At 41.5% G+C, this 14,098-nt stretch overlaps 1 long non-coding RNA gene across 1 annotated transcript; it reads right to left on the bottom strand.

Annotated features, from left to right (window-relative positions):
* Nucleotides 1–2,875: 2,875 nt before the first annotated feature.
* On the bottom strand, nucleotides 2,876–13,294 carry LOC142869996 (uncharacterized). Its single transcript, XR_012918522.1, has 3 exons — nucleotides 12,672–13,294; nucleotides 12,317–12,486; nucleotides 2,876–3,023 (listed from the first exon to the last, which is right to left on the bottom strand). It is a non-coding gene; the product is annotated as an uncharacterized LOC142869996 (long non-coding RNA).
* Nucleotides 13,295–14,098: the final 804 nt, after the last annotated feature.

Here is a 14,098-nt window from a genome sequence, read left to right as displayed (position 1 = left end):
GGAGCTAAACAGATGCTTCTACAAAGAAGATATACCAATGGACAATAGGCACATGAAAAGATGCTCAACATCATTAATCATTAGGAAAAATATATTAACCATGTACTCGTGATGCTCTGACATTTTGGGTCCCTGCTGACCCTGGAATAACATTCCCCTCCCACCGCCCCGCCACTCCCTGGATTAGCCAATTTCCAGAGATAGTAAAGGACTCAGCTGTGAGCATACCTTTCTTATACAAACCAACCAACCCAGAACCCATACCCCCAACCACTTCCTTTCTGAGGCTCTTAAACTCCAGGCCACTATTTATCTGCCCTAGTAATTGCAGGGCCAAGTACCAAACTGCCAGGGGCAGCCCCAATGCCCCAGAGCCCACTGAAATGATTCAAACTAGCCAATCCTAAGCGTGCTTACCCTACCTTGCCTGTTCCTTCCCACAGAAACCATAATAAAGTCTCGGGCTCATATTTTCCCCAGCTCCTTATCCCTCCTGACTGAACTGGGCACTTCCCATGTGGCCTTCTCGGTATGGCGTGTCCCCTCCTCTTGACATCTGTGAGTTTAATATGTATCTTTTCAATGGCAGTCGTCTCCTGATCTGCTTGCCTTGCTAAGCCTGGATAATAATAAAACCTACATTAGAAAACAGAAATGCAAATAAAAAAAACCTGTGAGATGCCATGTCACACCCACTAGGATGGCTGTAATAAAAAAGATAGACAATAACAAGTGTTGGCAAGGATATAAAGAAATTGGAGGCCAGGCGCGGTGGCTCACACCTGTAATCCTAGCTCTCTGGGAGGCCGAGGTGGGCGGATGTTTGAGCTCAGGAGTTCGAAACCAGCCTGAGCAAGAGTGAGACCCCATCTCTACTATAAATAGAAAGAAATTAATTGGCCAACTAATATATATATGTAAAAATTTAGCCTGGCATGGTGGCGCATGCCTGTAGTCCCAGCTACTTGGGAGGCTGAGGCAGGAGGATTGCTTGAGCCCAGGAGTTTGAGGTTGCTGTGAGCTAGGCTGACGCCAGGGCACTTACTCCAGCCTGGGCAACAAAGTGAGAATCTGTCTCAAAAAAAAAAAAAAAAAAGAAAGAAATTGGAAACCTCATATGCTGCTAGCAGGAATATAAAATGGTGCAGCCAATTGGAAAATAGTCTGGCAGTTCCTCAAAACGTTAAACATAGAGTTACCATATGACCTAGCAATTCCACTCCTAGATATATACCCAAGAGAAATGAAAATATGCCACACAAAAACTTGTACATGAGTGTTTACAGAAAAATTATTCATAATAGCCAAATGTCTATCAACTGATGAATGGATATGAAGGTGATCAGAGTATGCTACCCCAAAATATGCCACTTGGAATAAGAATTATTTTGAACTGAAGACATTTGAATTCCTGAAATCCCTTATCTGCCTAAAAGCAGAGCCTCCAAAAAGAACTCAATTGTCATAAACCCCCTCCAGGGGAGCAACTCTAATCTCTTCTCCATCATACTCAGAAAGACATTGTCACAAACTATCATATTTCCCATCTAGTCTCCTATGAACCTATTTATTGTTCCTAAAATTCATTTGCTCTACCCTTTTCTCCTTCTTCCTTTCCCCTATTAAGAAGAAATATAAGCTCTCAAATCTCACCACTCCTGTAGGTATTCAGTTCTTTCTTGGATACCCCTGTGTAAACATTTAAGTTTAAAAATTAATAAACTTGTATGCAGTATCTCCTATTAATCTGTTTTTTTCATCAGTTTAATTCACAGGCCCAACCCCCAGCCACTGAAACTAAGAGGATACGATTTTTAAACTAAGAGGAAAAGATTTTTCTTCTCCCACAGATAGATAAAATATGATATATCTATGCAATGGAATATTATTTGGCCATAAAAAGGAATCCTCGAGGCATCGCTATTTCGCAACTTGGATGAAGCTTGAACATATTCTGCTAAGAGAAAGAAGCCAGGGACCATGTATTATATGACTCAAAATTCTTCAACCTCAAACTCCTGGGCTCAAGCAATTCTCCTGCCTCAGCCTCCCAAGTAGCTGGAGCTGGACTTCGTATTAAAGTCCTAGAACAGGCGAATCTATGGAGACAGAAAGTAGGTGGTGGTTGTATAGGGGTGGGGAGTGTGGCATAACAACTAGGGATTTGGGGTTTCTTTGGGGGATAATGAAAATGTTCTAAAATTGATTGTGGTTATAGACATGTGATTCTGTGTATATACTAAAAACCACTGAATTGAACACTTTAAATGACTGAATTGTATGGTTTGTGAATTATATCTCAGTAAAGCTGTTCAAAACAAAACAAGACAAAACTCTTCAATGGCTTCCCATTGCCCTCAAAATAAAAATTAAATCACTAAGAGGAATGGGGCAATAAGTAATCCGGCTCCTGCTAATTTTCCCATCATCATTACTCACCAGTCTTCTATTCATCAGTCCTCAGCCTTTTCCTGCCATGTTAATTCTAGCCATGCTGAACTTTTCTGGTCATTTCCCTATATGCAATTGTTTTTAAATATGTTTACAAACTCTGTGATACGTTCCTCCTTTCAAAATAGTTGAAGCCTAATTCTTCTCCCCTTAAAATGGGTGGGCTCAGAGGCTTACTTCTAATGAATAGAATGTGGTAGAAGTGATGGTGCATGACTTCTAAGACTAGGTCATAAGAGGCATTGTGGCCTCCTCCTTACTCTCTCTTGGATCACTTGCTCTTGAGGAAGCCGCTGCATGTCAAAGACACCCAAGTAGACCTATGGAGAGATCCATGTAGTAAGGAGCTGAGGTGTCCTGCCAAAAGCCATGGGAATGTTCTATCTCGCATCTCGGAAGCAGATCTCCAATCAAGCTTTGGCAAGCCTCCAGAGGACTGCAGCTGAGGCCAATATCTTTTTTATTATTATTTTAATTCGTTTTAAATTATATTTATTTTCCTTTTTCTTCAAACTTCAACAATTCCTTGTTCTACAGAGGCCAATATCTTGATGGAAACTTCATGAGAGACCCTGAAACAAAATCACCTAATTAAATTATTTCCAAATTCTGAGTGCACAGAAACCATGAGATGTTAAATGTGTTTTTTTTTTAAGGCACTAAATTTTGAGGCTTAAAAACCAGATAACTAAGCTAGGTGTGGTGGCTCATACCTGTAATCCTAGCATTCTGAGAGCCCAAGGCGGGAGGATTGTTTGAGCTCAAGAGTTTGAGATCAGCCTGAGCAAGAAGAAATCCTGTCTCTACTAAAAATAGAAAAATTAGCCTGGTGGCATGGTGTGCTCCTATAGTCCCAGCTACTCAGGAGGCTGAAGCAGGAGGATTGCTTGAGGCCAGGAGTTTGAGGTTGCTGTGAGCTAGGCTGACACCCCGCACTATACTCAGGGCAATGGAGTGAGACTGTGTCTCAAAAAAAGAAAAAAAAAGACAGCTAATGCAATACGACAAGCTACCCATCATCTTTAAGTCAAACATCACAAGATGTTTATTGTACTTTGCTAACTCTCAATGATCCTTATCCTTATCAGTTTCAAAATAATTTTTCCTTAACTTCTGATTAGGTCCTCCTGCTATTTGCTACCATTGCATGCATTCATTTAATCAAATTGTTTTACCCCCCACCAGACTCTTAAGTTCAGTGAGATCCCTCCTGGGTCCATGTCTGTCTTATCACACTATGTCCCTAGCACCTGATGTATGCACAACTATAAATAAATATTTGGGGAACGAATTGTTTCATGAATGAATGACAGAATGATTGAACAGGTAGTGGAGAGCTATAAAGAGATATTAATATAATGAGATAACCCATATGTGCAGAGGCTCCTTAAGAGTACAGAGAAATGGCATTTAGTTCAATCTGTGTCACTCCCATACTGTGTGACTTTTGGTAAGTTACACATTATATCGTCTCATTTATATGAAAAGCCTTGAATAGGCAAACCTACAGAGACAGAATGTAGATTAGTGGTTGCCTAAGACTGGGGGAAGGTAGAATAGGGAGTGACTGCTAAGGAGTTTCTTTTTGGAGTGATGAAAATGTTCTAAACTTAGATTGTGGTGATAGTTGTACAATTCTTTGAATATATTAATACTAAAACCATTTACTTGTTCTCTTTCTTTCAAGAGAAGATTTCACTCTGTTGTCTGGGCTGGAGTGCAGTGGCATCATTGTAGCTCAAAACTCTTCAACCTCAAACTCCTAGGCTCAAGCAATCCTCCTGCCTCAGCCTCCCAAGTAGCTGGAGCTACAGGCACATGCCACCACATCTAATTTTTTAATTTTTTGTAGAGACAGGGGTCTCACTATGTTGCCCAGGCTAGTCTCAAACTCCTGGCCTCAAATGATCATCCTGCCTTGGCCTCCTGAGCAGCTGGGGTTACAGGCATGAGCCACCTTGCCCAGCCAAATTGTACACTTTATATGAATGAATTTAATGGTATGTGAATGATATCTCAGAAAGATTTTTTTTAAGGCAACACTCTTTCCAATAACTGAATTGCATGGTTATTACAATTATTGTTTTTAAAGATTTTTCTTAAAAATATGTGGCATAGGCCGGGCGCTGTGGCTCACGCCTGTAATCCTAGCTCTTGGGAGGCCGAGGCGGGTGGATTGCTCATGGTCAGGAGTTCAAAACCAGCCTGAGCAAGAGCGAGACCCCGTCTCTACTATAAATAGAAAGAAATTAATTGGCCAACTGATATATATATAAAAAATTAGCCGGGCATGGTGGCGCATGCCTGTAGTCCCAGCTACTCGGGAGGCTGAGGCAGAAGGATCACTCGAGCCCAGGAGTTTGAGGTTGCTGTGAGCTAGGCTGACGCCACGGCACTCACTCTAGCCTGGACAACAAAGCGAGACTCTGTCTCAAAAAAACAAAAAAACTCAAGGTCAGGAGTTCAAAAATATGTGGCATAACATATGCTATAAAAGGGTTAAATAAATGCATATACAGTTGTCTTAGTCCATTTTGTGTTGCTATAAGAGAATACCTGAGACTGGGTAATTTATAAACAATGGAAGTTTATTTGACTCATAGTTCTGGGGCTAGGAAGTGCAAAAGTGTAGTGCTGGCATCTGGTGAGAGCCTCCATGCTGTGTCATCCATGGTGGAAGGTGGAAGGGCAAGAAAGCACAAGATCAAACCCACAAGAGGGAGCTGAACTTGCTTTCACAACAAAGCCACTCTTTCAATAAATAACCCACTCCCAAGATGCCAGCATCAAGCCATTCACCATGTGAGAGATAATAACATTAATCTTTTATGACCTAATCACCTCTTATTAGGCCCTGCCTCCCAACGCTGTTGCATTGGGGATTAAGTTTCCAACACATGAACTTTGGGGGACACATTCAAACCACAGCAGCAGTACTGCCTTTTGTCCTTGTGTAGTGTTAAACTGTTACCTCTTTATCCATTTTGGTATAAATTTCCAAAACAGAAAATGGTTTTAAAAGTTCCCAATCCATTCACATCCCTTATTTTCATGTTTTTCCATCGTATTGAAATATTAACATTTCCCAGGGCACATGGCAACTATAATATAAAGAACATTGAAGATGGATTTTCCTCATGAAGTTGGCATATTAAACAAAACTTAGAATATATACATTTCTGACTTCTAAAAACAAAAGAAATATAACCTGGAAAAAGCAGAAATATATGTTATTATTTTGAGTTGAGAGAAAATATATGATAAAGTTTAGATGTAATAAGTTCATTGTTACAAAAATGTTTTGTTGTGTTGAAAATGTTATAACAATTTCTATTTGATTTCAAACAAATACTATTTAAATACTACAAGTATTGTTTCTAGCAATATGTGTCATATTTCAGAAATATCATTAAATATGGAGAAGGATTAATTTCTTTATACCTGAAATCTTAACACAAGGGAAAAAGAGTTTTTAAAAGAATTTAAAAGCAGTGTTTTCCTGCATATAGAAAACATTCAAAATATATATATAAAGCTTGAAATAGGACCAGATAAGTAAAATGACACATAATTCTGGAGTGGGCCAAGCCAACTTTCTTCCTTTTATTCATCTCCCATCAAAACTGGAATAAACTAGGACGAGCACGGTGGCTCACGCCTGTAATCCTAGCTCTCTGGGAGGCCCAGGCAGGTGGATCATTTGAGCTCAGGAGTTCGAAACCAACCTGAGCAAGAGCGAGACCCTGTCTCTACTATAAATAGAAAGAAATTAATTGGGCAACTAATATATATGGAAAAAATTAGCCGGGCATGGTGGCGCATGCCTGTAGTCCCAGCTACTCGGGCGGCTGAGGCAGGAGGATTGCTTGAGCCCAGGAGTTGGAGGTTGCTGTGAGCGAGGCTGACGTCACGGCACTCACTCTAGCCTGGGCAACAAAGTGAGACTGTCTCAAAAAAAAAAAAGAAACAAAACTGGAATAAACTATTCTATCCTCATTATGCTCAATTAAAAAGACACATCATCACACAATTATTTTTCCCACTCCAAAGCCATCTTATGCCACAAGTCCTGCAAGGTATCTAATGGACTTTCAACAAACGCAGGAGATCAGTTTTGGTAAGCAGAATTCTAAGATTGCCCAAGGACTCCTGTATACGCCTTGTATAATCCCCTCCCCTTGAATGTGATGGAATATCTTTCCCACAGTTAGATCACGGATCAGTCGCTGACTTTGATTAATCAAAAGGCAGGTTATTTTGGTTGGCCTGCCCTAGTCCAGTGAGCCCTTTAAAGAAGTGAAGCATCAGAGGGAGAGTCTCCTGCTGGCCTAGAAGATGCAGAGAGCGGCCATGTTGTGCAGGAGCCGCGGCGGTGCCGTGTGCAAGCGGCGGTGCCGTGTGCAAGCGCCTGGGCCCCTGGCGATGCCGAGCACGTCCTCAGCCAACAGCTGGCAAGAAAATGGGGGTCTCAATAACACAGCCACAAAGAACTGAATTCTACCAATAACTACAGGGAGCTCAAAAGAGGACCTCAAGCCTTGGGTGAGATCCCTGGCCAACGCCCTAATTTCAGCCAGGGGAGGCCCTGGGCAGGAGACCTTGCCAACCCATGGCAGACTTCTGACTCATGGAAACTATGGGATAATAAATGTGTGGTTTTGGCCGGGCATGGTGGCTCACGCTTGTAATCCTGGCACTCTGGGAGGGCAAGGCGGGAGGATCGCTTAAGGTCAGGAGTTCGAAACCAGCCTGAGCAAGAGCGAGACCATCTCTACCAAAAATAGAAATTAGCTGGACAACTAAAAAATATATACATATATACAAAAATTAGCCGGGCATGGTGGCTGTAGTCCCAGCTACTCGGGAGGCTGAGACAGGAGGATCTCTTGAGCCCAGGAGTTTGAGGTTGCTGTGAGCTAGGCTGACGCCACAGCACTCTAGCCCAGGTGACAGAGTGAGAATTTGTCTCAAAAAAAAAAAGTGTGTTTTTTTTTTTTTAAAGCATAAGTTTGTGGTACTTTTTTATGCAGCAAAGATAACTAATAGAGAGTGTATAAACAAGAGATAAGCTGCTTCCCTTCAACTTTTTTCTTCATTACTAATTCATCATCTTAACTATTTTGAAGTGTAGAGCTCAGCAGAGTCAAGCACAGCACTCCCCACTAACACGCAGGATACCTCCCCAGACGCCTGCAACTGCACACAGCTCCGGCCCACACATGCTGTGTTTCTTACGCGTACAGACCCAGGATAAAGCTTCATTTATAAATTAGGCACAGCAGGAGATTAACAACAATAGTAATAAAACAGAACAATTATAACAATATATTGTACTAAAAGTTATGCAAATATGGTCTCTCTCAATATATATTTTTATTTTATTTCAATTTTTTAATATTAATCAATACAGTAGTGAGAAGAGAGGAAAGCAGCAGAACAAGAAGTTCAATCTGTAACTGACTGTGAACAATCGATTCAGATAACTCACCACCTTCGAACCAGCCCAAAGTATCTTACTGTACTGTCCTCATCTATTTTTGGACTGCAGCTGACTGCAGGTAACTGAAAACCCAGAAAGCACGACCATGGATAAGGGAGACTACTGTATATTCAGGTTGTTGTGAAACAGATATCCAGGCCGGGTGCCGTGGCTCATGCCTATAATCCTAGCATTCTGGGAGACCGAGGCAGGTGGATTGCTCGAGGTCAGGAGTTCAAAACCAGCCTGAGCAAGAGTGAGACCCCGTCTCTACTATAAATAGAAAGAAATTAATTGGCCAACTAATATATATAGAAAAAATTAGCCTGGCATGGTGGCGCATGCCTGTAGTCCCAGCTACTAGGGAGGCTGAGGCAGGAGGATTGCTTGAGCCCAGGAGTTTGAGGTTGCTGTGAGCCAGGCTGACGCCAGGGCACTCACTCTAGCCTGGGCAACAAAGTGAGACTCTGTCTCAAAAAAAAAAAACAAAAAACACATATCCAGAATTTTTTCATCTTGCAAATATGAAACTCTGTACCCATTAAACAACTACTCCTTTTTCCTTCCCTGCTACTAGCTTCTGGTAACCACAATTCTACCGTCTGCTTCTATGAATTTGAATACTTTAGATACCTCATATAAGTGGAATCACACAGTGTTTTTATTTTTGTCTTGTTCTGTTGGTTTTTGGTTTGGGTTTTGGTTTTTGGTTGAGACTAGGGTCTTCCTATATTGCGCAGGCTGGAGTACAGTGGCTATTCACTAGCATGATCATAGTGCTCTGTAGCCTTGAACTCCTAGACTCAAGTGATCCTCCCACCTCAGGCTCCTGAGTAGCTGGGACTACAGGCACGTGCCACAAACACATAGAGTTCTTTGTTTTTTGGGACTGGTTTATTTCACTTAGTATAATGTCCTCAGGGTTCATCTTGTAGCATGGGACAGGACTGCCTTCCTTTTTCAGGCTAATACTTCATTGAATGGATAGATCACATTGACTTTATCCACTCATCTGCCCATGGACATTTGAGTTGCTTCTACTCTTGGCTATTGTGAATAGTGTTGCTATGAACATGGGTGTGCAAATACCTATTGGAGATCCTGCTGTCAATTCTTCAGTATGCATAACCAGAAGTAGGATTGCTGGATCATGGTAGTTCTATTTTTGGTTTTCTAGGGAACCTCCACACTGTTTTCTATATCAGTTGCATCATTTGACATTTCCACCAACAGTGCTAAAGCGTTCCAGTTTCTCCACATCCTCACTAACACTTGTTATTTTCTGTGTGTTTTTTTTTTTTTTTTTTTGAGACAGAGTCTCGCTTTCTTGCCTAGGCTAGAGTGAGTGCCGTGGTGTCAGCCTAGCTCACAGCAACCTCAAACTCCTGGGCTCAAGCGATCCTCCTGCCTCAGCCTCCCAAGTAGCTGGGACTACAGGCATGCACCACCATGCCCGGCTGATTTTTATATTATATACATTAGTTGGCCAATTAATTTCTTTCTATTTTTATGGTAGAGACGGGGTCTCGCTCAGGCTGGTTTCGAACTCCTGACCTTGAGCAATCCGCCCGCCTCGGCCTCCCAGAGTGCTAGGATTACAGGCATGAGCCACCACGCCCGGCCCTTTCTGTGTTTTTGATAGGTGCTATTCTAAGAGGTATGAGTGTATCTTAATGTGATTTTGATGTGCATTTCCCTGATGATTAGTGATGTTGAACATCTTTTCATATGCTTGTTGGCCATTCATATATCATCTTTGGAGAAATGTCTATTCAAGGGCAGCACTGGGAGGGGTGAGAGCAGTGAGGACAGCGAAAAAATATAACTTAAAAAAAAGAGAGAAAGGTCTATTCAAGTCCTTTATCCATTTTTTAATCAGTCTATTTGATTTTTTTATTTAATTGTAGGAGTTCTTTATATTCTGGATATTAACCACTTATCACATATATGATTTACAAACATTATATCTCATTCCATAGGTTGCCTTTTCACTCTGTTGGTTGTATCTTTTGGTACACCAAGATTTAGTTTTTTGTTTTGTTTTTACAGACTTGGTCTTGCCCTGTCAACCCAGGCTGGAGTGCAGTGGCACAATCATAGCTGACTGTACCTCAAACTCCTGGGCTCAGAGGATCCTCCCAGCTCAGCCTCCCAAACAGCTGGGACTACAGGTGCATGCCACCATGCCTGGCTAATATATTTTTATTTTTTATAGATATGGGGTCTGGCTGTGTTTCCCAGGCTGGTCTTGAACTTCTGGCCTCAAGCAATCCTCCCACCTCAGCCTCTGTTGGGATTATAGGCATGAGCCACCATGCTCCATCAATCACAATGGTTTTGAAGTTTGATGTAGTTTCATTTGTCTATTTTTGCTTTTCTTGCATGTTTTCAGTGTCATATCTAAGAAATCATTGCCAAGTTCAATGTCATGAAGGCTTTGTTTGACTCCTTGTAAAATTTCAAGAGTGCTCTTTAGATCCAGGTTTCTCAAATTACCTATGATAAAGGCCCAGTTTTTTCTTCCTAATCTATCATCAAGTAATACTTTTGTAAAACAACAAAAATTAATTACTGGAAAAATGAACCCCCCCAAAGATATAAAAATACAAGTTGACATTTCTAGTATTAAATTCAACAGACATAAAAATATTTTATCAAATTGCTATGAATTTTTCAAAATGCTTATTCTTGATTTCTATGATTATCTGAACACAGATGGGTAACAACAGTTCAAGAACCAATTCTGGTCCACAGCACACACTTTGAGACTTTGAGGAGCACTGCTCTAGATCTTCCTGAAGCGTGTGACATAGCAAGTAAGAGATATGAGGTGACTGCTGTGTCTTTATTTAGCCATGGTACCTCTATGGCTTACAGACAGAGCATCCCAAAAGAGTTAAGATTGCTTATGAACACACAAGAACTGAGAGTGCCTTGTGACCGTTCTTCACTGTCGTAATGGACAGTGGTCTAAAAGACACCCCTAAATCACCATAACCAGTTAAAATAAGAACTCAGAAGAAAAAAAAAAACAATCACTCTCATTGCATCATAGTGTCCCCAGCAGCCAAAACACCTTCGCCCCCCATCCCCCAATTAGCAAAGACAAATCTTGTAATTAGCAAGAGAGGATCCTTTTCTGACACTGCTCATGTGTAATATTAGTCTAGAGCTTTTCTTAATAGAAATACCCAAGGAAGTTTTTCTTCTTTTATGTCATCTCAAGGTTTTTAGCAGAAAAATCAACAGCAGAAGAATTCAGAGGAAATTCCTCTGATTCTGTTATTGTCACATTATCTTAGTAAGAAAAGCTGTGGAGCCAGCAATACCATACCATTCCTTTTACATTTTGTACAATGCATAAACAAAGGTCTGGCATCTCAATTATACCAGTAGAGCTCACTTTGACCAAATCCTCTATTTCCTCGAATAGACAAGTCTTGGTAAGAACAGAGGAGAGGACTCAGGAAGGCCAACTGATGGGAAGGGTGGCCGTGGGATTTGTCTTGAAACTGAAAGTCTGCATAGCAAGCAGGCTGCTTTTACTTAGACCGCTTGTTTATTAGTAGTGGCTTGCAGATGGGGCGTGGTTAGCAGAAGAAAAAAGTGATACCTCCTGTGGCCAGAATTAGGAAGAAGTAAGTCAGTGACTCAAATGGGGTGTAAAATGTAAGAGGTGCCCAAACACTCAGTAATTAAGATAAATAAAATTTTAATGCAATATTTTAAAAAATCAAAATTGGTGCTCAAAAAACCCATAATGAATGAAATAACCAAATTGTAAATAAAGATTGTATTGGTATTACTAATTTTCTTCTTTTGCTTCAGGCTCCAATATGACTAGGCACAGCATACTAGGCTGTGCTCCAATATGGCTAGGCACTGCCATTGAGCAAAAGTATGGGCAGACAGAACTGCTTTCAGAACACTCTTTGTGTTTTTTTGAAATAGGTTTGAATAGTGATGATCAAAGCAAATGCTAGAATGTCACTTCCACAATTTCCAGGAGTTTGAGGGCTGAGCAGTGACCTTCTAAATCTCCCCCAAACACAATCAGAACAAGAAACAGAAACACAAACCCCATCTTCCATAAAAACTAGGAAACATCTATATACCCCAAACCCACACACATGAAGACAAAAAGCAGGTGGAGGTGTGGTAACTAAATCAGCAGAGTCAGGCAGGGTGTGGCAGTCCCAGCTACTGGGGAGTCTGAGACAGGAGGATCCCTTGAGCCCAGGAGTTCGAGGTTACAGTGAGCTGTGATCATGCCACTGCCTCCAGTCTGGGTGACAGAGGGAGATGCTGTCTCTAAAATATACATAATAAATAAAAATAAAATAAATTAGCGGAACAGAGGAAAGCCAAAAGTTGGAGAATACTCACAAGAGGCAAGACAACTCAGCGCAGAAAGGCTCAAGAATTGGAGGCCGGTACTCTGAGAGGCCGTGGTGGGAATGGGGCGTGGAAGCCAGTGGGGGTGTCTGAAGGCTGACAGGCAGCCAGCCCTCCCCAACTCCCACAAGTACGGTGTCTGAGAGAAACAACCTGAGAAGCTTCAGGAACACCAGGCAGGAGAAGGGCAAGAGTGAGAATTCAGTGAAAGTTTACATCCTTCTAGAGTACTTGCTACTTAAAGAAAAAAAAGAAAAAAGAGGAAGGTCTACATACACACTGAATACTAAACTGCAAAATCCCTCTGTCCCTCACCCAGCCCTACAGCACCAATAACCGGGCTTACGCTTCCCGGGCAGGTGAGAGGCTCTTTCTCTAGATAAACGAAACGGCCGCCGAGAAGCGCCCACACGCACGGGCGGGGCCGCGCCCTCCCCCTCACGGAGCGGCCGCCTCCGCCTCCTGCGCGCGCCGCCGCCGCGCCGCCCTGGCCGGGCTCCCAGCCCGCCGAGCGCGGTTCGGTCAGAGTCTGAAGAGCACCCAGGATCACCAAACCTTTGAGGAAAGCTTCCAACAGTAAAGACAGAGATCAAAACAAATAAATCAGAGGAGGAAAAAGGAACTCAGAGGAAACGGAGGCGACACAGGCAGTAGAAGAAAATTTCAAAAAGTAAGTTAATATTCCTAGGGAGATGAGACTTTACGCTACAAAATATGACTCATCCTCTGAGGAAGAAAAGAAGGGAGGGAGGGAGGAAAGAAGGAAAGAGAGAAGAAAGAAAAGAAGGAGAGAAAAAAGTAGAGAAGGAGAGAAGTTAGAAAAATTAGAGAACAAGAGGTGCTTTTGAAAATTAAAAAATGGGGATAAAGTAAAAAAGATAAGAAAATTAAAGGATCAGTCCAGGAGGTTCAGTATCTAACTAAAAGGGTTCCCAAAAAGAGAGGGAATTATCAAGCAAATAGCACAAAAGTATTTCTCAGAAATGAAGGCCAGGTATCCAGTTTAAAAGAGCATATTGACTGCCCAATAAGATAACTGAGAAAAACATCATCAGCAAGACATATCAACTTGAAATTTCTGACCACCAGAAAAAAGAAACAATTCTAGAAGTTTTCAAAGAAAAAATAAAAAAGACCACATACAGAGGAAGGAAAGTAGAATAGTATTGAATTTCTCAACAACATTGGTTACCAGAAGACAATGAATCATTGTCCATAAAATTGAGAATTATAGTAAAATTGATTTTTAATTTAGACATGCACAGTATCAGAACATTTAACTTCTTTGCACCCATTCGCAGGATGATGCTGGAGGATGCACTCCATCAAAATAAGAGTACACCAAGAAAGAATAAGTCATCTATTGGGGGTTCGCGACATCCCCGATAAAGATAGGGTCCTCTGGCAGACTGTATTGCAAGAGATGAGAAAAACAAAGACACAGACACAGAAATAATAGTTAAGAAAGCAGGGAGGTCAGGGGACCACCAGCACTCTGGTGCCAAAGTGGCAGTGACTGAAACCTAGCACTTGCTTTTTATTCTCTTTGCCATGTTGCAAAATACAATGATCTCATGTGAAAATATCACGGGATACAATGATCAAAGGTCTCAGGGCTCCCCCAAAAATCACGAGGTGTCCTAGCTAATTTCCTTCTCCTTTCTAGAAGTGAAAAACACATAATTCTTCAGTAGGTACAACCTGTCCCAAGGTAAACTAACTAATTTTATCCCAAGCTCAAGCTATGTACATGGATATCAATCTTTAACTTTC

Source organism: Microcebus murinus, chromosome 3, assembly GCF_040939455.1.
Source record: "Microcebus murinus isolate Inina chromosome 3, M.murinus_Inina_mat1.0, whole genome shotgun sequence".
Classification (NCBI taxonomy): Eukaryota; Metazoa; Chordata; class Mammalia; order Primates; family Cheirogaleidae; genus Microcebus; species Microcebus murinus.
This window is presented reverse-complemented; position numbering and strand designations above follow the sequence as displayed.